Source organism: Bos grunniens, chromosome 3 (genome assembly GCF_055505025.1).
Source record: "Bos grunniens cultivar Pamir isolate PY7600 chromosome 3, Bosgru_T2T1.0, whole genome shotgun sequence".
Taxonomy (NCBI): Eukaryota; Metazoa; Chordata; class Mammalia; order Artiodactyla; family Bovidae; genus Bos; species Bos grunniens.
In genome coordinates, this window is record NC_141167.1 from 7,476,800 (window position 1) to 7,500,542 (window position 23,743).

General features: G+C 44.3%; 1 long non-coding RNA gene across 5 annotated transcripts in view; it reads right to left on the reverse strand.

Annotated features, from left to right (window-relative positions):
- Nucleotides 1-23,743, reverse strand: part of LOC147374907 (uncharacterized) — a 67,578-nt gene that overhangs the window by 38,574 nt on the left and 5,261 nt on the right. Inside the window, exon 3 of one of the 5 annotated variants that reach the window (XR_015155060.1) lies at nucleotides 20,373-21,998. The exons of the other annotated variants lie outside the window; for them this stretch is intronic. This is a non-coding gene — a long non-coding RNA (uncharacterized LOC147374907). Of the gene's footprint in view, nucleotides 1-20,372; nucleotides 21,999-23,743 lie in introns of those variants that run through there. 5 annotated transcript variants of the gene reach the window in all.

Sequence of the window (23,743 nt, forward strand, 5' to 3'; positions counted from 1 at the left end):
GGCTGTTGTATTTGCAGCTTTTCTGTTTTCAGTGGCAATTCCAGAGTAAACACACCTCTTATTTACAGCCCCCAAACTGTGAGAGTGTCACCATGGTTATCCTTCCGCTCTTCTGAGCTTTATCACTTCCACTCAGGATGTGGTTTGTTCTGTAGAAGACTTGCCACCATTTCAAAGGAGCAAAAATGAATCATTTCTGAGTGCTCTATGCACTGGCATGGTACCGCGTTGCTTATCTCGAGATGGTTCAGTCCAGACCCCTTGAAGAGGGCTCTGGTTCAATCAACGTGGTCCCCTGATTGCAGTCAACACCTGCAGAGGCACAGCCCTGGCTGTGTGTGTGTTTGTGGTGAGCTGAGGGGTGGGAGACGGCAGAGAGCTGAGGGACAGAGAGAAGCCTCACCCAGGCTTTCCTCTCTCTCACTCTCCTCTTCTTGACTCTCAGGATGTCTCTGGTCTCAAGGCTCTTGTAGCCCCAACCTTTTTCCATCCCCAGGCATTGGATACAAGGGAGGCACTCTGCACATGCTGGCTGGCTGGCTCAAGTTTCTTGTTGCCCCATGACCTGTCTTTTGTCTCCATTAGTCACCCATCCATCTTTGGAACCACTGCACAGCCTCCCAGACTGTGCTCCCTAAGTGTCCATTTGGCCCTTGTCCAACTCTGTGGTCAGCCAGAACTATCTCTAAAATATTACTCTCTTGCTTAGTGTCCCTGGGACTCCAGAGCACCTCTGGGTAAATATGAAATATGGTGCACACAGACGTCCCTGACCTGATTATGCTCACCCACCCAGCTCTGCAGGCCACCCTCCAGCTCTATGTACAAGGCATTGAAGGGTGGCCCCACTTAAAGGGCCCCACAAAGCAACTGTAGGCACCTAGGAGCCCAGGGGTTCCTAACTGGGAGCAGCTGGGTTTGGGGTCCCAGCCAGAGTCCCATGACTTTGAGAGTGTCTGCGCTCTGACTCCACTTCCTCCTAAACTGTCTGGGGCTTATATCTGCTAGACGGCAGTGTGCCTGGCTTCACAGTTGACCTTAGATAGTCAGCATCTTTGTGGGGTTGGCGAGGCAGGTCCCATGTGTGACTGCAGGGCACCAAGAGGCCACCTGCCCCAAAGAGCTTCACCTCCTGACCTACGAGTCCAGAAAGTACCTTGACAAGAGCAAACAGCCACTCTGTGGTCCTAACACAGATTTCTAGCTGTAATACCCACTAATCCTCTTCATGGGTTTTCTGATTCAGTCTGGTTGGGCATTCTCGAACCTCCGCAGCCATCCACAAAGCCTCCCTCTTCCTGTGAGCGGGAAGGGCGGTGCTGGAGCAGGACCGAGAGCAACAGGAGGCTGGAGACTGCATTTGGGGACTTCGCTGGTGGTCCAACAGTCAAGACTCCAAGCTTCCAATGCATGGCGGAGGGATGGGGGGTGGGCTCGATCCCTGCTCAGGGAACTAAGATCCCATGTGCCTTGGGGTGCAGTCAAAAAGTGAAAAAAAAAAAAAAAAAAAAGATTGCATCAGGACAAGGACTGAACCAGGATGCTGGATCCCAAACCTGAGCAGATACATGTCTGGTAATATCATGGACACTGCCCAGAATCCATACATACTGGGGTACTGTGCTGTGCTGTGCTTAGTCGCTCAGTTGTGTCTCTTTGCAACCCCATGGACTGTAGCCCACCAGGTTCCTCTGTCCATAGGGATTCTCCAGGCAAGAATACTAGAGTGGGTTGCTGTGTCCTCCTCTAGGGGATCTTCCCAACCCAGGTCTCCTGTGTTGCAGACAGATTCTTTACCAACTGAGCCACCAGGGAAACCCAAGAATACTGGAGGGGTAGCCTATCCCTTCTCCAGCTGATCTTCCTGACCCAGGAATTGAACCGGGGTCTCCTGCACTGCAGGCGGATTTTTTACCAGCTGAGCTACCAAGAACAGCTAAGTAGTGCAGTTTGGCATGTCTAGCTAATTCAGCTTGGACATCAGCCAGTCCAGCTCCTCCCTTTACAACTGAGGAAACTGAGGTTCAGAGAGATTCTGAGGCCTGCCCCTCTTGCAGCTAGAACAGGCAGGAACCTTTGTGAACCAGCCAGGGCCAGCAGGCCTGAATCACAGCTTGATCACTACACCGGGGCAGGCCTGCTCTTCGTAACTGTTCAGGCCTAGGCTTGTTCCTTACAGACTATAGTATAAGCAGCACCGCCGAGGCGTGTGCAGTGCACAGACCACACAACTGTACAGAGAGGCTGAGAGCCAGAGTCAGGGTGAGGATCGGGAGCGACACGAGGCCTCGTCACTCGGCTGGGTCGGCAGCGAGAATGAAAGCAGGTGGAGTGCAGCCAGCTGACAGCAAGGCCCTTCCCGGAGACAGAGAGCTCCTTGGGCATTTAGTCTTGAGGGGAGCTTTGATGGGTCCAAGATGCTAACCCCTGAGCCCATGCACACTGGGCCGGGGATCCAGGGTCCCAGCCCAGGGGTCAAACCAAGTCAGGAGCGACGTCCAGCAGCCCTTTGCACTAACAGGCCCGGCGCCCAGAAGGAGCACACGGGCAGAGGTCGCGGCGCACACTCGCAGGCGGATGGCAACACCTCTGCCGGTGGTGCCAGCCTGGGGAAAGTCAGAGCCGTTGCGAGGCATTTATATGTAGACAGTAAGCTCCAAAGGATTAGTGACCCTCAGATTCGCAGGCCTTTTTCAGGTTACAGACATGTGTGGATACCTGTTTTACTTAATCCCTGAGACGCGGGGCTCATGGTCCGCCCCCCCCCCGCCCCCATGCTCCAAGTGTATTTCGCAAGTTACAGGTAAGGACAGACGAAGAACTTGAACAGAAGAGTCTGGTTCCAGGTGCCCGGCCTGAGCCACAGCGCTCCCTTCTGGCCAGACTGGAAACTTCCGTTCTGGGGCTTAGTTCAGTTCAGTTCAGTCGCTCAGTCGTGTCCAACTCTTTCCATGGACTGCAGCACGCCAGGCCTCCCTGTCCATCACCAACTCCCAGAGCTTACTCAAACTCATGTCCGTCGAGTCAGTGATGCCATCCAACCATATCATCCTCTGTCCTCCCCTTCTCCTGCCTTCAATCTTTCCCAGCATCAGGGTCTTTTCCAATGAGCCAGCTGTTCGCATCAGGTAGTCAAAGTATTGGAGTTTCAGCTTCAGCATCAGTCCTTCCAATGAATATTCAGGACTGATTTCCTTTAGGGCGGGCTGGTTGGATCTCCTTGCAGTCCAAGAGACTCCCGAGAGTCTTCTCCAATACCACAGTTCAAAGCATCAATTCTTCGGTTCCCAGAAGGATGAAAGGAGCAGGTCAGGGTGGGCACCTGACTCAGGCCACGTGGGAGAGAAGTGGGGTGAAAGTGAAAGAGACATTCTAACAGGCAGACCCTGACCACAGCGACAGAGCACTAGTGTCTGAACCTCTGGGCACCATTCTGTCACCAAAGGTGCCAGAGATCTAGTCCTCCCACACAGCTGCTCCGTGGGCATCTCTGTGTGTTTTTTCCGAACCAGTTCTTTTTTGGAAAACTTGCCTCTTTTTGTGTTCACGTGTCTTTCTCCCTGGCCACCAACCCTGGCCAGCTGTTCTATCTTCTGTGTTTCTTCAGCCCTTTATTATCCTACATTCCATACCAGACTCATTTTAGACCAGCTCATGATTTTTTCTTTTTTATTAAAAGAGTATATTTATGGAGAATGCAGAGAATGTAGAAAAACACAGAGGCAAAAATAGACATCACCTGCAATCCAGCCCCCACGATATAAATCCCATTATAGTTTATATTGTGTGTGCTTAGTCACTCAGTTATGTCTGACTCTTTGCAACCCCATGGACTGTAGCCCGCCAGGCTCCTCTGTCTATTGGATTCTGCAGGCAAGAACGTTGATGTGGGTTGCCATTCCCTTCTCCAGGGGATCTTCACAACCCAGGGATTAAACTGGGGTCTCTTGCATTGCAGGCAGATTCTTACCTTCTGAGCCACCAGGGAAGCCTGATAGCTTGTGTTATTTCCTTCTAAATCTTAAGTATATAATTAGATTGACACTTTACAAATAATCTTGTAATTTATTTTGTTGCTTAGCAGTAACTGCAGGTGTGTCGAAACGTTTTCCAATACTCTTTTTAATGGCTTTATCACATTCCATCCTGTGACTGGTCCATGATTTATATTGTACTGTGGTGCTGGAGAAGACTCTTGAGAGTCCCTTGGACTGCAAGGAGATCAAATCACTCAATCCTATGGGAAATCAACCCTGAATATTCTTTGGATAGACTGATACTGAAGCTGAAGCTCCAATACTTTGGCCGCCTGATGCGAACAACTGACTCACTGGGAAAAAAAAAATCAACCCTGATGCTGGAAAAGATTGAAGGCAGAAGGAGAAGAGGGCAGAGGATGTGATGGCTGGACAGTGTCACCAATAGAATGAATATGAATTTGGGCAAATTCCGGAAGATGGTAAGGGTCAGGGAAGCCTGGTGTACTGCAGTCTATGGAGTCTTAACTTGGCGACTGAACAACAAATCTCCCTTGCTGGATATTCTGACTGCTTTGAAGTTTACTTTTGGGGACAATGCTATAGATAATAGCTTGTCAGTGAATTTCTGTCCATGGGGTAGAATCCCCAAAGTGAAAGCACCAGTCAGAGGGTCCCAGCAGCTTGAAGGCTCCTGACAGTCCCGCCCAGCTGAACCCTCACTTTTGCAGGTGTGACCTCTCTCACTTCTCCTGCTCACCCTGGATCAAGCGGCCGCGTGGCCGTGACCTTTCACTTCTGTTTCAACATGCATTTGTCTGATTATCAGTCAAGTCAGCATCTTCACCATGGGGATGGCTAAAATCTCTGAAGGGGACAATGAATGACAGTTCTTTCCCCTGGCTTTGGTCCAGTAATTTCAGAAGTCAGACCAAAGAGGGACGGAGGGCTGAAACATCACCTCTATTCCTAATAAAAATGAAGACGGAGGACGCAGCTTCATGTGAGAGCCAAAATGCCTATGAACTGAAGTAAGAGTTCAGTATCATCCTTTCTCTGAATCTTTTCTTTGTATCCTTTCTCTGCCTCTGGAGTGGTGCAGGTTGGACAGTTGGCAAGGACAGTCCCTCCCTGATGTGGGTACTTCCTCGTGAGTCCCAGCTTAGGGGAGCAGAGGAGGGTCACCCTTGCAGGCATCTGGCTCTCGGAAGGGAAATGGAAGTGAGGAGTGAGCATCCCTATTTACTTTTCTGAAAGGCCCTCTTCTCTTAGGAGAGGCTCCCCAAGTGACTCAGTGGTATAGAATCCACCTGCCAATGCAGGAGCCCCAGGAGACTCAGGTTCAATCCCTGGGTTGGGCAGATCCCCTGGAGGAGGAAATGGCAACCCACTCCAGTATTTTTGCCTGGGGAATCCCACGGACAGAAGAGTCATAGACTTGGACATGACTGAGTGGACTGAGCACATACACACACTCCTCTTAGGAGAAAGTAAAGAAGAAGCTGCAGGGAGATCAGTAAATTTGGGGAAAAGTCCCCCAATTGGGATGTTTGGAGAGTGGCAATGAGCCCTTTCTCTTTTGCTTTTATCTGCCAATGGTGTTTTCTCCTATTAGTATTTATTTGTCAGCATATTTCCATCTGGGTTGACTTGTACCAGTGTCTTGTCGAGTCCTTTTTTTCTACTTTGTCTTTTCCTCTGAAGTAAAGTGTTTTCGAGCTATGAAAGTTTTACGTTATTTTTTAGCCAGATCTATCATTTCCATCCGAGGAATCGGCCACCCCCATCTCTACCACATTTGGGAGAGTCCCCTGGGCCAGGCATTCTGCTCAGACCTGTGCATGTACCACCTGAAATCTTCACAGCAGCCCCCGTGGGGAAGAAGCGATTCTCCAAGCCGAGGTTTGCCAGGTGCAGTGAACCGCCAGTAACGCGGGCGTGGTAGGGCCAGGGTGATCGGACGCCAGCTGCTGTGTCCATAAAGGCCAGGTCGACCTGGAGTCAGGCGCGGTGGCTCAGGGCTCAGAGCTTTTGGGAAATGAAAATGCTCATTTTCATTAAGGCTCCTAATTCCTATGCCAGGAAGTGAGCCTGTCTTCACGGATAATTTTTGGTAGGGATGATACAGATTCCAGTGTAGGAATGATAAAAGACCAGGGAGAGGCTGTGACTCATTTTAATACTGTGTTTTGAGAAACATCAAAGCTACCGCAGATTTATCTGTCTGCCTGGAAACACAGCTGTTCCCGGAAAGCTTATCCTTTCATACTTGTCTCAGACTTCATACAGTTGGTGGCCCCTTTCTTTCCATTTTTTTTTTCATTTATATGCATAAATTATATTCATTGAAATTATTCAAAAACTGCAGTAAGGTATCTAAAAATAGTTAATAGCCCACTATCTCCTCTATCAACCTTTTAAAATAATAATGTTTAAATGATAAATTCTTGAATAATAAATAACTGGAATAATATTACTTAAATAACTAATAATTCAATAATAATGAGAACCACCACTCATGCAATGCTTCTTTTGTACCAGGAATATAGCATCATTCATTTACTCAGCAGAACGAGTAAATGCTACCCTAGCATCCAAGTTAAGGTAAATGCTACCCTTATTCTTGTTTCACAGGCAAGAAACTGAGGTTCAGAGAGCTTAGTAAGTTACATAGGGTCCCACAGCCAGAGCTGGGCTTCCACATTAATGTTTGGCTCCAGAGGCCATGGTCTTAGCTACTCTACTCTGTCCATCCTCGGCAAAAATGGTGCATATGTTAATGTTCTTTGCTTAGATAAACACGGAGGAACATTATGTAGGTCAGATCACCACCTTGTCTTTCTTCTCTTCTTTTCTTTGTAGCAAAGTCACTTGTTTTCCTTGACAATATACTTGGGTATCATATCAGATGGAAGCAGAGAACCCAGTGAATCTTTTATAGTAGTTGTCTTACAGTCTGTGATTGCATATTCTGTATTTAACCTCTTCACCACTCATAGGCTGTTTCCATTTGTTTTCTCTTGAAATAAATGCCGAAATATGTATCCTTACACACAAAACTTCATGCTTTTTACATCAAAATAATGTGCTTTTTACATCAAAAGACTAGATGACTAACATTGGAATTGCTGTGTCAACAGCCTTGCATATTTAAAATTTTAACACATCAGTCTCATGTGGCCATAAGCTATTTCTACCAGACTTTTAAGGAACAAGTCTTTTTAATTTTAAACAAATTCTGTCAGACAAGAGAAAAGAGGGATTACTTTCAAACTCATTATATGAACTCATAACCTTTATATAATACAATGCCATGACATCACAGAAATGAAATATTTGGTCCTATGTAATTCATGCATATAGATATAAAATATTAGAAAACATAGCCCCAGAGTATAAATAAAGATGAGGTGACACATTTTGCATTTGTGCCAGTTGTGCAAGGATTGTTTGATGATATAAAATTTACTACATTAATCAGTCAAAAGAGAAAAACAATATAATAAGCTCAGTAAATTCAGAAAAAGCATAAGATAAAAAGAAATGCCCAATCACAATTTTTTAGAAGTTCAAAATTTGGAAACAGAATTTCCTTGAATGGTAAACTGTATCTATAAGAAAAGTAGGACAAATGTCTTCCTTGATGAAGAATGTTAAAAGCATTTTTTTAATTGAAAAATATGAATCAAGGATGCTCTGTCATGATTTCTATTTAACACTGTGTTCCTAGCCAGTCTGTATAACAAAAATGATAGTAATAAATTGATATAGTAAAATAACTAATTACAAATAGACTATTCTTAAACCAATGATGAAAACATCTCATCGTCTGAATTAAAGATTATTACTATTCCAAAGCTGTGCACCTGAGATCCAAAGAAAAAGGCAAACAACTAAACTCTCATTTATTTCACAAAAATAGACACAATTCCACTAAGTGAGTATGTAAAAATGGCTTTGCATCTCCCCACATCCTTATCAGAACACTGGCATGGATAGCCTTTCCTTTCTGCAGGGGATCTTCCCAACCCAGGGATTGAACCCAGGTCTCCTGCAATGCAGGCAGATTCTTTACCATCTGAGCCACCAGGGAAGACCTCATTAGCATTGGCTGTTATCAATATTTTCAGATTTTGCAGATCTATGGTTGAGAATTTGGCTGTTGTGTTGTTTTTATTTGTACCATTTGCTCAGATGGTAGAGAATCTACCTGCAGTTTGAAAGACCTGAGTTCAATCCCTGGGTCAGGAAGATCCCCTGGAGAAGGGAATGGCAACCCACTGCAGTATTCATGCCTGGAGAATCCCATGGATGGAGGAGCCTGGCGGGCTACAGTCCATGGGGTCACAAAGAATTGAACACGACTGAGTGACTAACGTTTTCATTTCACTCTCACAGCCAGTGGTGAGGGGACCGTCTTCACACACCTACTTTTCATCGTGCTGGTTGTTCACCTGCCCTGTGCAACCTGACGTTTGTTCTTCTCCTCCCTGCTCTGGGATTTTGGAAAATCTGCTTCCCAGCTCCTTGCTGACCAGTTTTCTGTTGGATTCAGCCACTGGGAGATGCTGGAAGCAGATCAGGAGGATGGGGGAGGGAAGGTCTCTGCAGCTGACTTGTAGAGAAAGACCCAGAGTTGACAGATGCTTTTGCTTCTGAGCTGGTGGAAAAGTGGGTGATTCCACATTCCACTGATCCAGGCAGGGGCCTTGGACGTCTCCATCTTTGGTCCAGGCAGCATCTCTGGTGGGTCCAGAATCCACCCATCAGAGTTTCAAACAGCCGTGGAGTAGGAGCAACAGGCGGGCTCCAGCCTCTGACCTCTGGTCTTCACCCCCACCTCCCTTTTCTCATCATTTCCTTCCCCCTTCTTCTTTGCTCTCCCAGCCCTTCCAAAACCTTTGCAGCCACCTTACATTCCCTAAGCTTGAAACATCTAGAATAGTTTCTGACTGCACTCTGCCCAAAACTTTGTGTATATAATTTGCCCCATTTTCAGAGTTGAGTTTATTTTCATTTCTATTCATTAAAGAAAGCATTATTTCTATGTGAGATATTAACTTATCTGCCATATGTCCTGCAAACATTTTCTTCTAGACCATGTGTGGTTATTAATCTTGTTTATGATGTCTTTTCCAGAGAGCTGTCCCCTTTGCCTTATGATTTCAAAATCTGGAGGTGTGACTATATGTCCCCAAGCTTATTACAGCTGCATACAGCAGTTTCAGGCTTATCTAATGTCTTTCTGATGCCCACTCAGGTGTTATTCTCTGGATCCTTCTGAATTCTGAGGCCAAATTGGTGTTTCTTGTACCTTGGTCAATAAATATGCTGCCTGCCTCACTTCCAAGTCCACTACTGGTTATAAAAATTACACAAAATGCAAAACTAGAACAAGCAAAGGATGTGAAAATTGAAATTATGACTGAGTCACCAAGAAATAGTATATGGTGGTGGTGGTTTAGTTGCTAAGTCACATCTGGCTCTTTGCAACCTCATGGATTGTAGCCCACCAGGCTCCTCTGTCCTTGGGATTTCCCAGGCAAGAATACTGGAGTGGGTTGCCATTTCCTTGGATTCTTTATGGACTGAGCCACCAGAGAAGCTCAGTGCTACAAAAAATACATAATAATCCATAATAGTCAATCCTTGAGAAAGAACTCCATGATTTCTGGGGCCAATATCCAAACCAAGGAGTGGTGAGAGTGTGGAGGGGGTCAGGCTACGTGTGACGGTTTTGGAGAAAACCCTACTGTGTGCTTTGCTTCTCCGTCCCTCACCAAGAGAGAGGGAGGTGGAGGAGGGCCCGAGCCCTCACCTCAAGCAGAGAGGGGGCTTTCAACCAGACTAACCACAGGCTCTATTTATGAGACCACTGCAGCTGGGGGACCCATGGGACTGTGGACTGCATGGTAAGACACAGGCTGCCTCTCTGCTCTAAGAGTTGCTACTGCAGTGCACTCAACTTCATTTCTAGGCTGTGGAGAAGCCAAGAATGTGTAGGTATGTCTACGCATGAGAAATAGCCTCACTTGACTGTGAGGGAGAGTCAGCATGAGTCCTGCCTGACAGGGTACACAGAGGGGTGCAAGGACCCCAGCAGCAGGAAGCTGGGACGATACCGGCTTCCTAGATACAAGTGGACATGAACCAGCTCAATGGACATGAACTTGGGGTGAACTCCAAGAGATGGTGAGGGACAGGGGCACCTGGTGTGCTGCAGTCCATGAGGTTGCAAGGATTGGACACGACTTAGCAACTGAACAACAGCAGATACAAGTGACTACCGGCAAGAGAGGAGAGAGAAAGAGAGTGTTTCCTGCCACATCAGAAAACAAGAACGTCAGAGTCATCAGTGGTCCAGCCCTCCAACGTGAGCTGGTGAGCCCTAAGAGCACTCAGGAAGGAGAAAAATACCTGCCCATCTAGCACCCATAAGATTGCAGCCACTCTCTACAGGGACCCCCAAGGGAGCTCAGGTTGTGAAAAAATGCAGGATACTGACCCAGGATAGCTGGGATGCATGAAAGGAATGATTTCAGTGAGCCCAGACTCTTGCATCTTCTCATACATAGAAAAGCACTAAATTCTTCAACTTGGAATATCTGGATTTCTTTAAACAATAATCTTTTGATGTTAAGACTCCCTGCTCGTTTTTTGTAAAACTTCTATATAACCTGGCTCCTCCACTCACTTCCTCAGAGCAGCTCTCTCAGGGTTACTGAGATGTGATCTCTTGGGCTTGAAGTCCAAAAGCTTCCCACCAAATAAACATAGCTCTCAACTTATAGATTGCGACTATTTTTTAAGTTGACAGTAGAGTTGCCCTGGTCAAGGGAACTCAGGAAAAATAGTCAAGAGAGGGCCAACATTAAATGCCCATGAGACAGAGAACAAAGCCAGCCCATGGCAGAACAGAAAACCCACCCAGAGTTCACCCTGCTTACACGAGGGGATATTACCTCTAAGTCAAGTTGATTTGGCTTTTCCAGGTGACTGGTTGCTTTAAATTCTGGATTAATGCTATGTTTTGTGACTAAAGGCAGCCACAGGGCTGTCTTCACAGAAGAGTGAGCATGTAACATGCAGGTTTTTATTCACAGGCAAAGGAAAAACTTCCCCCACTAAATGGATATTAAAGGGCAGGGAGAGACAAGAATAAAAGTGTGTTGTAATTACAGCTCCTGTATGTGCTTATTTCAAGCAACACTTATAGGCACAAAAGTCAATAGCTTACTACTGAGCTCAGAATCTCGGCAGAAAATATTAAGAAGATAATTCTAGGCACAGTAGCAAAAGAAGCAGAATAATTAGGAACAAGATAAATCAGAAAAATGTGCAAGACATGTGAAAACAACCACATATAAATTCTGCTGATGAGTATTCAAAAGAAAAATACGATACAAAGAGATACAGGCAAAACCCATTGTTCTGTTGTTGTTGTTTAGTCACGAAGTCACACCCAACTCTTTAATGACCCCGTGGACTGTAGCCCACCTGTCTCCTCTGTCTCTGAGATTTCCCAGGCAAGAGTACTAGAGTGGGTTGCCATGCCCTCCTCCAGGGGATCTTCCTGACCCAGGGATCAAACCTGCAGCTTCTGCATTGGCAAGTGGATTCTTTACCACTGAGCCACCTGGGAAGAGATCCAGACCAAACCCATCATTATAAAAACTGTTTATTATTCTCATACTCATTTATGTTAGATATGATCCAATCTGTAGTCCAACAGAATTTTTGAAATGTAATCAAGTAATTCTAGGCTTTAGTTGTAGGAAAAATATATGTAGAATAGCTGGTCATTTCTGAAAAAGAAAAATTATCAAAGAGTAAATCTTTTCATAAATTAACATGAATGAAGTGAAAATTCATTTATTCATTCTGCAAATATTTTGAGCATCACCTGACCTGACCAAAGTGCCGTTTGCGATGTGGGTGCCTCCACATAGAAGCAGGAAACACCTGTGAGAGGCTCTTCAGTCTCTCTGTCTCCCTGCAGGGCAATTGGGAAGACACGTGCTCCTGACCAGGTAGCTGTGTGACCCTAGAGCCAAGGACAGTCTAGACCTCCACCACGTGGGCTCTGAGGAGTGGTCCAGCGAGCAAGGGAGAACTTGCATTCTCTTTCCAGACTTGACCTCCAAGTCATGCATCACTTTGAGTGAAGTCTGTGAATCACACACCCAGCCAGACTCACGGGGGAGATAAGGCTCCCCAGAACTGCAGAGGGGACTGGGTCTAGCAGAGCCCAGTAGGGGCAGATGGTCATGGCCGCCTTTGGGGTGTCTGTCTGTTGCTGGGGTGGGGGAGCTTCCCTGGTGGCTCAGTGGTAAAGAATCCCCCTGCAATGCAGGAGACCTGGGTTTGATCCCTGGTTGAGAAGATCCCTTGGAAAAAGACATGGCAACCCACTCCAGTATCCTTACCTGGGAAATCCCATGGACAAAGGTGCCTGGCAGGCTACAGTCCAGGGGCTCACAAAGAGTCGGACACAACTGAGTGACTAAGCACACACCCACCCCAATGGCAGGTGTTAACTCCTTGATGACCCTGAGCACGTAGCCCCAGGCTTCCTGGCGCCTAAGGACCCATAATGCTCACCCTTGTGACCCTGCCCTGTTGCTTCACCATCGGTCAGTCAAAGAACCGTGCACCAGCTAGTCACCTACCCCGTGACCCCTGCTCCTCCCCAGCTGTCTTTTAAAAGGCTTTGCAGAAACCCTTAGGGGACTTTGAGGTTTGGGGGGCAGGAGCCTCCCGTCTCTTGCAGGGTCCTGCAGTAAACTCTGCTCCAGACTCAGACATTTCGGCTTGTTTGGCTTCACTGTGCCTCTGGGCACAGGAACACGTGCTAACAAACTGGGCTGGGACCGGGGAGGGGGAGTGAGGCCCCTGGGGCACCACTTTTAAGAAGGTGCTTACTCTTGGGCTAGGGACTGACTGCCTCCCTAAATCTGGCACCTCGCTCACCCTACCCTAGTTCCAAGGCCAAGGCAGCAGCAAGAAGGAACCTGCATGTTTTGAATGTGAGCCCAGGTCACCTCCTGAGACAGGGCTGCTGAGAGCGCCGGGATTTGTACTGTCCCTGGGTTTGCTGGTCAGTGACCTCGCGGAGGCCTGTGGTCAGCAACCTTCCACCAAGAACCAAGTAAGCAAAATGAGCATTTTATGTCATAAAAAAGATACTCAGCTACATTCTCTGGAGACTTATCCAGGTTGTTAACGTATCAATCAACTCTTGCGACCCCATGACTGCAGCCTGCCAGACTACTCTGTGCATGGAATTCTCCAGGCAAGAATACTGGAGCGAGTTTGACATTCCCTTCTCCAGGGGATCTTCCCGACCCAGGGATTGAACCCTCATCTCAGCAAGTGGACTCTTTACCATCCGAGCCTCCTGAGAAGTCCAGTGTATCTGTTGTTCTTTCCTTTCCATGGCTGAGCAGTGTTTCACTGTGTGGGTGTCTTGGGGTGTTTAATCATCTGCTCTTTGAAGGGCATTTGGGTTGTGTGGTTTCTTGCTATTTTGAATAAAGCTGCTGTGGACACTCATGTGCAGCTGCTGTTGTTCCATCACTAAGTCGTGTCTGACTGCGACCCCATAGACTGCAGCACGCCAGGCCTCCCTGTCCTTCACTGTCTCCCAGAGTTTGCTCAAACTCATGACCACTGAATTGGTGATGCCATCCAACCATCTCACCCTCATGAATATTCAGTTACATTTTCATTTCTCTGGAATCAGTGCCGAAGGGCAAAGGGTTTTAACCCTTGATATAGCAGTTGGGGACAGCAAGATGTTTCTAGTGCTTGGACAACAGAAAAGTGCTTTCTGAGTAAAGGAGGAAAGATCAGGAAGAACTGAAGAGTGCGCGAGCCTCCTTCATGGGAGCTGTGAGCGCAGGTAGAGGTCATGTAAGTATTTCCCCATCTGCATTTCAGTGTCCTCTTCATGCGCACAGGCGAAAATAGAAGCACAAATAGCTGGAGGAAACACAGCCTGTGAAACCTGCACTGTAAGTATTAATTGTAAAACACGAAACTGAGAGCTCTGCAATTACTACATCATTTATAACGGGGCCGTGACAATAGACCAGGAGTGTCTGGTCCCGCCATTCTGTAGTTCGCCTGCAGGTATGAATGTGGGGAGTGATTTAATCGGGGGCCCCTGATAAAGCTGAGTCACAGTGACTATGTAGCACCTGCAAAGCTCTCAAAGAAAAGGGCATCCTCTTAGCATACATATGTTAATTTAAAAGAAATTTAAAGAAAATTTGACTTTTATGTTAATCCAGTACAATGATGATAAAAAGATAGGTATTGGACCTGCATGTGAATCAAAGCTTGGTAGCTAAACAAAAATGTACTTCAAAGACAATGAGCAGATTTCCCTATGAAAAAATCGTATCTATTCACATGGAGCAAAATCTTGAGAAATAGCCTCAGAACATAGAATAAGGGATAAAGAAGTTAAAAGATGATAGATAACAAATGTGAGAGAATTTAATGGAAAAATAAATCCAACCATCTAACAATATTCTCCCAAAAGGGAAAATAATGCAGAAACATTATCTGAACATAGGAAAGAATTTTGAAAAAAGCAACTTTCAGACCTAATAAGTGCTCAATCGCTCAATTATGTCCGACTCTTTGTGACCCCATGGACTGTAGCCTGCCAGGCTCCTCCTCTGTCCATGGGATTTTCCAGGCAAGAATACTGGAGTGGGTTACCATTTCCTTCTGCAGGGAAATGGAGACTTCAGTGTAAAAAAAAAAATGTGGCCAAACTCTTAGCAAACATAATTAAAATCTGGCCATACCTGACCCTGATCTGAATTACATTTCCCCTGTTTGGCTGAGCCGTGCAGCTCTTGGGATCTTAGTGCCCCACCCCCAGGGACTGAACCCCTGCCCTCTGCAGTGAAAGCATGGAGTCCTAAGCACTAGACCGCCAGTGAATCTCCTGAATTACATTTTTAAAACAGTCAGACTCTATAAAAATAATTTTTCCAGAAGATAAAAAATAACTCCAAATGTGTAATGTGTTACCTTCAAAGAATTAAAAACCAGATTGAACACAAACTTCTTTAGAAGTTCAATCTAAGAAAATTAATTTGCTTTGAAAAAAGCAATAAAATGTAGCCCCTAGCAATTTTTTATTTAAAGGATTTGTAATTAATATTTGCAAGCAAGAAGCTGAAGAACATTTTTAATGCATAATTTCCCTTGTAATACAAGATCATAACTCCTTCTAACATAATAATTTATAAATATTCTTGAGATTTCATATACAGAACCATATTTAAGAATGACTAAGTTTTGTTGAAAGAAATTGAGTAGGTGATAAGGATTTAAATTAGTTAAACCTACAAATAATCACAATAATTCTTTTAAATTTGCACATGAATTTGAAATCATAACAAATAATAATAAATGAAACTAATATGAAAACTAATAATGAAAATAATGATGTGATATGGTTTACAATCTCTGATAAAATTGCAGAAGATTGGATGATGTTGGAATAATAAATCAATTGGTAATCTTCATCTCCAATAAAAAGTAAAACACACTTAATTTTTTTTTAGCATGAAAATAATTAAACATAGGTTCAAGACTTTTCGAGAAATTGTAGCATAAAAACTAGTAAAAGCTGAACTCAGATTTTAAACCTCCAATTTCTCAAGAAGTGAAAGGAAATAAAAGCCAGTGTTTATAACAAAAGAGAGAAAGAAATGAGAGGGTGAAACAAGAAGATATATAAGATGTAGCAAAATACTATGCCAATAAAAGTGTTTTGGATCTCTTATCAAAAAGCACGGTCTGTATTATATGTTGAAAAATTCATTAACTAGATTTCTACAAGAAATCTATGCAAGAGAAATAGATGATTAAATATAAAATAAATTCTGGGCAAAAACAACAATAACAGCAATTTAAAAATATGTATATAAGTATGGCAAGATTAATATCAGACAATTTTAGGAAATAAACACAAAGCAGGACCCAAAGTCATTTTATTTAGTTAGTTATTATTTTTGATAGCACTAGATCTTCATTGGTGCAAGAGGGCTTTCTCTCGTTGCGGCAAGAAGGGGCTACCTTCCTTGTAGTTCGTGGGCTTCTCATTGTGGTGGCTTCCCTTGTTTTGGAGAACAAACTCTAGACCCCTGGGCTTCGGTGGAAGTTATAGCACGTGGGCTTTGGTAGCTGTGGCACATGGGCTTAGTTGCTCTGAGACAAGTGGAATCTTCCTGGATCAGGGACTGAGCCCATGTCCTCTGCATTGGCAGGCAGATTCTTATCCACTGCGCCACCAAGGAAGTCCCCAAATCATTTTATATTCAGATAAAATCCATGGCTAAGCTACATCATAAAATATATTTATGTGATTAATAGCTTAATGTGGATGGAGAAGGAAGGGACAACCCACTCCAGTATTCTTGCCTGGAGAATCCCATAGGCAGAGGAGCCTGGCAGGCCATGGTCTGTAGGGTCGCAGAGAGTTGGACATGACTGAAGCGACTAAGCATGCAACTTAATGTGAAAATTAAGAAAAATAAAACTGGTAAACTGTCATAACTGAGTGAGTAGAAGACCTCAGCACTACTCTGAATTGCTGTCATCATGCTATGGAAATGAAACAGCATAACTTAACCATAAAAAAGGCGAGGGGAATAATAGATATAGTCTATACCTGGTGCTCTAGATGGCTTCACAAAGGTAACAGTAGTTTTGTAAGCACTGAAGTTTTGAATATGAGATTCAGGCAAAGCACCATGGGAAAAAAAAAGTCTGATTCTCCTTAGGCTAATTAACCATACAATTTCTCTGATAGTTGCTCTTTTCTGGGGTTTACCCCCAGAGTCCCTGTTTACTCACCGTTCCTTCATTTCTCAGGCACATGGCACCAACCATGTAGGGATCTTTGATCACACAGAGCAGAGGCCGCTGGGGCCTGGAAGGGCTCTGTATTAAATTTCAGTAGCTGTATTTGTAACCTGTCTAGAGGCATAATTCAATCTCCTCTGCTAATGTAATTACCATCTCTTTAACCACTTACATAATCAACCACTGTTTACTAGGGCCAATGTATATTTGACCTTGGGGTGACAATGTGTTTCACCCATCAATGTCAAACAGCCCAGCTGGCCTGGGTGTGTTGAAAATAGATTTTGATTTGGGGGGAAGAAACTAGTTTTTAAAATTATACATGAGTAATACATGAATGGGCTTCCCAGGTGTCTCAGTGCATGAAGAATCCACCTGCAATACAGGAGATGCAGGAGACTCAGGTTCAATCCCTGGGTCGGGGAGATCACTTGGAGGAGGGCATGGAACCCACTCCAGTTTTCTTGCCTGGAGAATCCCCATGGAGGGAGGAGCCTGACGGGATACAGTCCATAGGGTTGCAAAAAGTTGGACATAACTGAGCATGCACGCGTGCAATACATGCTGCTGCTGCTGCTGCTGCTAAGTCACTTCAATTGTGTCCAACTCTGTGTGACCCCATAGACAGCAGCCCACCAGGCTCCCCCGTCCCTGGGATTCTCCAGGCAAGAACACTGGAGTGGGTTGCCATTTCCTTCTCTGTGCAATACATGAATACATTCTTATTGTGAAAGGATCAAAGATACATAAATACACTGAGGAGATTGAACTCTGTCATGATCAGAGACTCAACCTGGATGCTGGGGCACAGTGTTAGCCCCTTGGTCGTGTCCAACTCTGTGATCCCATGGACTGTAGCCCACCAGGCTCCTCTGTCCATAGAATTGTCCCTGGGATTTTCCAGGTAAGAATACTAGAGTGCATAGCCATTCCCTTCTCCAGGGGATCATCCCAACCCAGGGATTGAACCTGAGTCTTCTGCATTGCAGGCAGAGTCTTTATAGTCGGAGCCTCCAGGGAAGCTGGGGTAACAGTGGTGCCTGAACAGACAGAATCCCTGACCTAGCAGTGCTCCCTGCTCATAAGACAGCCTGCAAGTCTGATTCTTTGAGAAGCAAAAGGTTCACTGCTATGACGATAACACTCAACACCTCTCATCTGGGCTCTACTGGAAAGACACAGTTTCATCTATTGTTTTATTTTCACTTTCTTCCATTTTCTTCCAGAAGATGGAAAGTCATAATTGCTGAGCGTGTGGGTTTACTCTTCTGTTTTTGTGCTGCTATGAGATATTTAAAGATAGTTTTTGAGAGGGGAAAAAAAATTTCAAGAAAGAACCTTCTGTTGTTGAAAACTCTAGGTTTTTCATGTGATAATATGTGACATGAAAGCATATAAGAAAAAGGACTCTTTTAAAATTTTCACTGTTTTTGAATTCCTCCAAGAAAATATGTGTGGTTTTTAGGCCCAGAATTGCTGACATTCACCAACAATCCAAATCTGCTTCTGCTTAGAGTTCAGGATGCTTGGAGACTTGAAAGCAGGAGCTGGAAGGAAGCTTCGGGACCTTGGGGGGCGGGGCTGTGCACGTGCAGCTTAAGGAGGGAACAGGTCCTGTTTCACGTGCTGCCCGTTCCGGTGCCCCTGCCCGTGGGTGTGGTCCCTCCATTCTCCTGATCACAGGCTGAGGCCCTTCTGGACGCGGCTGTGACTGAGGGTCTGTAGTGGCTCATATTCCAGGCCAACTTGGGAAACCACACTTGGTTCCTGGGAGCCCAGGGTGGTGAGGGTTGTGAGTGCTACACCTCTGATGGGTAGGAAGAGGGATGGTGGCCCCCACGACTGTCATAGGGTTTAGCAGCATTTACCCTTTAGGCTCTCTTCACCCAGCCTGACCCCATCTTCATCTACTTCTGGTTTATTCTTTATTTTGAAGATCACCAATTTTACCCATTCTTGCTTTCATATTTAGTTATAGAAGGTAAGAAATATAAGAAAAATCACTCAGCTCCTCCAGCCTGTCATCTAGTACGTAGCTATTCTTTACAAGGGTAACCTTCCTGAATTCCTCCTAATTCATTTAGAGCTATTTATATTCATTGGCAGACACATTCATATAAAACAGTGTGTGTGTGTGTGCACGCGTGTGTGTGTGTCAACTCTTATTATACAAATATAATTTTTAAACAAAACTCTCATGGACATATTTCTAGATTAGTATGTATAACTACCTCATTTTTAATGGCTTCCTGCTGCTGCTGCTGATGCTAAGTCGCTTCAATCATGTCTGACTCTTAGCGATCCCATGGACTGCAGCCTACGAGGCTCCTCCACCCGTGGGATTTTCCAGGCAAGAGTACTGGAGTGGGTTGCCATTGCCTTCTCCAAATGGCTTCTTAGAGTTCCTCTATTCAAATCTACAGTGATTTATTCCATCATTCTATTTTGCTACAAATGAAAGTGTTTTTCCAGCTTTTCCCCTATTTTCCCCAATTATTTTCTAGCAATACAAACCGAACATCCTGGAACATTATTTGTGCTATTATTTCCATAGTATGGATGCTCTGCAGTGTCATTATGGAGTCAAAGCGTATGGTATTCCATTAGCCTATTCAAAACGGTGTTGTTGATACCCTAAGAATAGACATTAAATGGAAGAGAATAAATAAAAAATCTAATACAGAGAAATTTAATATCAAGAAAATGTAGATTTTTTAAATGCTAATGGAAGTATAAATTCAAATAAATATCATTGTAATTAACCATATATTTGCAAAAATATACTTGATATATTCCTCAGACAGCATACAAAGTAATTTCCATGTGGATTAGAGATCCAAATGACATAACAACTATTTAAATATTACCAGAAAATATAAAAGATTTATTTTCCTAACCAAGGAGGAGTGAGGGGTGGAGATGGGAACAGGGTGGAAAGCCAGCCTTTACAAGAAGAAAGCTTATAAACCACACATAATAATATGGACATACTTGATTTCACGAAAATTAATGCTGTGCATATCACACACACAAACATACAAAGTGAAAGGCAAATGACAAACTGATCATTTAGCATATTTAATAGCAAATGCAATATTTCTGCTTTATTGACAATGCTACAGCCTTTGACTGTGTGGATCACAATCAATTGTGGAAAATTCTGAAAGAGATGGGAATACCAGACCACCTGATGTGCCTCTTGAGAAACCTGTATGCAGGTCAGGAAGCAACAGTTAGAACTGGACATGGAACAACAGACTGGTTCCAAATAGGAAAAGGAGTTCGTCAAGGCTGTATATTGTCACCCTGTTTATTTAACTTCTATGCAGAGTACATCATGAGAAACGCTGGACTGGAAGAAACACAAACTGGAATCAAGATTGCTGGGAGAAATATCAATAACCTCAGATATGCAGATGACACCACCCTTATGGCAGAAAGTGAAGAGGAACTTGAGTCCTTTGAAGGACTCTTGATGAAAGTGAAAGTGGAGAGTGAAAAAGTTGGCTTAAAGCTCAACATTCAGAAAACGAAGATCATGGCATCCAGTCCCATCACTTCATGGGAAATAGATGGGGAAACAGTGGAAACAGTGTCAGACTTTATTTTTCTGGGCTCCAAAATCACTACAGATGGTGACTGCAGCCATGAAATTAAAAGACGCTTACTCCTTGGAAGGAAAGTGATGACCAACCTAGATAGCATATTCAAAAGCAGAGACATTACTTTGCCAACAAAGGTCCATCTAGTCAAGGCTATGGTTTTTCCAGTGGTCATGTATGGATATGAGAGTTGGACTATAAAGAAAGCTGAGTGCAAAAGAATTGATGCTTTTGAACTGTGGTGTTGGAAAAGACTCTTGAGAGTCCCTTGGACTGCAAGGAGATCCAACCAGTCCATCCTAAAGGAGATTAGTCCTGGGTGTTCATTGGAAGGACTGATGTTGAAGCTGAAACTCCAATACTTTGGCCACCTGATGCGAAGAGCTGACTCACTGGAAAAGACTCTGATGCTGGGAAAGATGGGGGGCAGGAGGAGAAAGGGACGACAGAGGATGAAATGGTTGGATGGCATCATTGACTCTACGGACATAGGTTTGGATGGACTCTGGGAGTTGGTGATGGACAGGGAGGCCTGGCATGCTGTGGTTCATGGGGTTGCAAAGAGTCAGACACGATTCAGCGACTGAACTGAAGAACAAATGTGTTCAATAGGTAAAGATTTCCTATTAGACAAAGATAAACATCTCAACCAAAAGAATACGAACAAATAATTAACAGACATTGTACAGAGACGTAACGCATTAGAAAAAGATGCTCAACTCTGCTAATGAGGAAAACGAAAATTGAAAACTCAGGAAGGAACTATTTTTCTACCTTTTATTTAAAAAAAGAATAAAAACTGATAATAGCCAGTAGTGGTAAAACCTTGTACAAATGGGTATTCTTATATACTCTTAACTGAGGTTTAAATTTGTGTTCTTTAGAAAATAATTTTGCAGATTTTATTTAAATATTACATTCCTAGTCTTCCTAGTTTTCCTCTTGATGAAAAGACTTTCCCTGGGACCCTAGCCCCGTTCTAGGCTCTTAGGGAGAGCTACGATTTGAGCACCTCTGCTTGCTCTAAGGGGTTGGTAGATGCCTATGTCTCTGACACCACAGAGCGGGTCACCCTGCGCAGGCAGACTGTCTGCCTGTGCTCATCTCATTCAAGCAAAAGTCTTATTTAAGACTGACTACCCTCTATAGTTGGCTTCTCTGATAGCTCAGCTGGTAAAGAATTCACCTGCAATGGAGGAGACCCTGGTTCGATTCCTGGCTCAGGAAGATTCCCCTGGAGAAGGGATAGGCTACCCACTCCAGTATTCTTGGACTTCCCTGGTGGCTCAGACAGTAAAGGATCCACTTGCAATGTGGGAGACCTGGGTTCGATCCCTGGATTGAGAAGATCCTCTGGAGGAGGGCATGGCAACCCACTCCAGAGTCTTGCCTGGAGAATCCCATGGACAGAGTCGAACACGCCTGAGCAACTACACACAGAGACACCCTCTGTAGTAGTTGGAGGTGCTCCTTTGCTTGAAATCTTGATTTCCAAGCTCCAACTTTGTGCAAGCCCCATTCTCTCTTTGTTCTTGGACAGAAAGAATGAATGAATAAATTTTAAAAATAAACATTGCATTCCTGATGAAGTAGTATCATGCAAGACTTAAGTAATACTTTATAAAACAATTAAGAATGACAAGAAAGCTTAAAACCACCATATATTCTTCTTTCATTTATTCTGGAAATAGAACTGCCATACGACCCAGCAATCCCACTGCTGGGCATACACATTGAGGAAACCAGAATTGAAAGAGACACATGTACCCCAATGTTCATCACAGCACTGTTTATAATAGCCAGGACATGGAAGCAACCTAGATGTCCATCAGCAGACTAATGGATAAAAAAGCTGTGGTACATATACACAATGGAATATTACTCAGCCATTAAAAAGAATACATTTGAATCAGTTCTAATGAGGTGGATGAAACTGGAGGCGATTATACAGAGTGAAGTAAGCCAGAAAGAAAAACACCAATACAGTATACTAATGCATATATATGGAATTTAGAAAGATGGTAATGATAACCCTGTATACGAGACAGCAAAAGAGACACAGATGTATAGAACAATCTTTTGGACTCTGTGGGAGAGAGCGAGGGAGAGATGATTTGGGAGAATGGCATTGAAACATGTATATTACCATATGTGAAACAGATTGCCAGTCCAGGTTCGATGTATGATACAGGGTGCTCAGGGCTGGTGCACTGGGATGACCCAGAGGGATGGGATGGGGAGGGAGGTGGGAGGGGGGTTCAGGATGGGGAACACATGTATGTGTTCATGTCAATGTATGGCAAAACCAGTACAATATTGTAAAGTAATTAGGATCAAAAACAAATTAATTTAAAAAAAAGAATGACAAGAAAACTTAATAACCACCAAATATTCTTCTTTCATTTATTCTCTGTTAGAACGAATAATGGTTTTTCTACTCTTGATTGTTTTTAAAGAAGCACCATTTAGAGACATTCCCCAATTCTACTTTTCTATTTTCTATATTAACCTCTCTGTTCTGCTTTTACCAGGCTCTCACTTCTTAAGTTGCACGTGTAGCGTTTAATGCATTTTTAAATTAATCAACATGTGGAAGGCGATGAAGTTATCTCTAGGGATGACTTTGGCTGAATTACGTTATTTTGATATGTAGTATTCTTATGACCATTTTCTAAATAATAGGATGGTGAGGAAGTAGAGTCAATGGGTATAGATGACCCTTTTAAGACAGAAAGGGAAGGAGCATGGAGGAAGCAGATGGAGAGGAGTGTGCAGTCAGGAGGGGAGTCTCCTTGAGACTAGAAAGAGCTAAGCACATGTAAATGCTGATTGGGAAGAGCCAGTGAAGGGAACATTGACAGATAGCATAGAAGTGGGAAGAGATGCCAGTAGAGTCGGGCCCTGAGGATAGGAATATTGAGCACTGTCCCTGGTGGCTCCTTTCAAATGCACGGTCATTCTGAGCATGTTGCCTTGGCTGCCTCCAGAGAGGCTCGGAGGTAGAGAATGGGCTTGTGGACATAGCCGGGGAAGAAGAGGCTGGGGCAAGCTGAGAAAGTAGCATTGACATGCGCACACTGGTTGGTTGGCTTGGTTGCTAAGTCGTGTCCAGCTCTTGTGACCCCAGGGACTGTAGCCCTCCAGGCCCCATTGTCCATGGGATTTCCCAAGCAAGAATACTGGAGTGGATTGTCATTTCCTTCTCCAGGGGATCTTCCTGACCCAACAATCGACCATGCATCTCTTGCATTGCAAGCGGATTCTTTACTGCTGAGC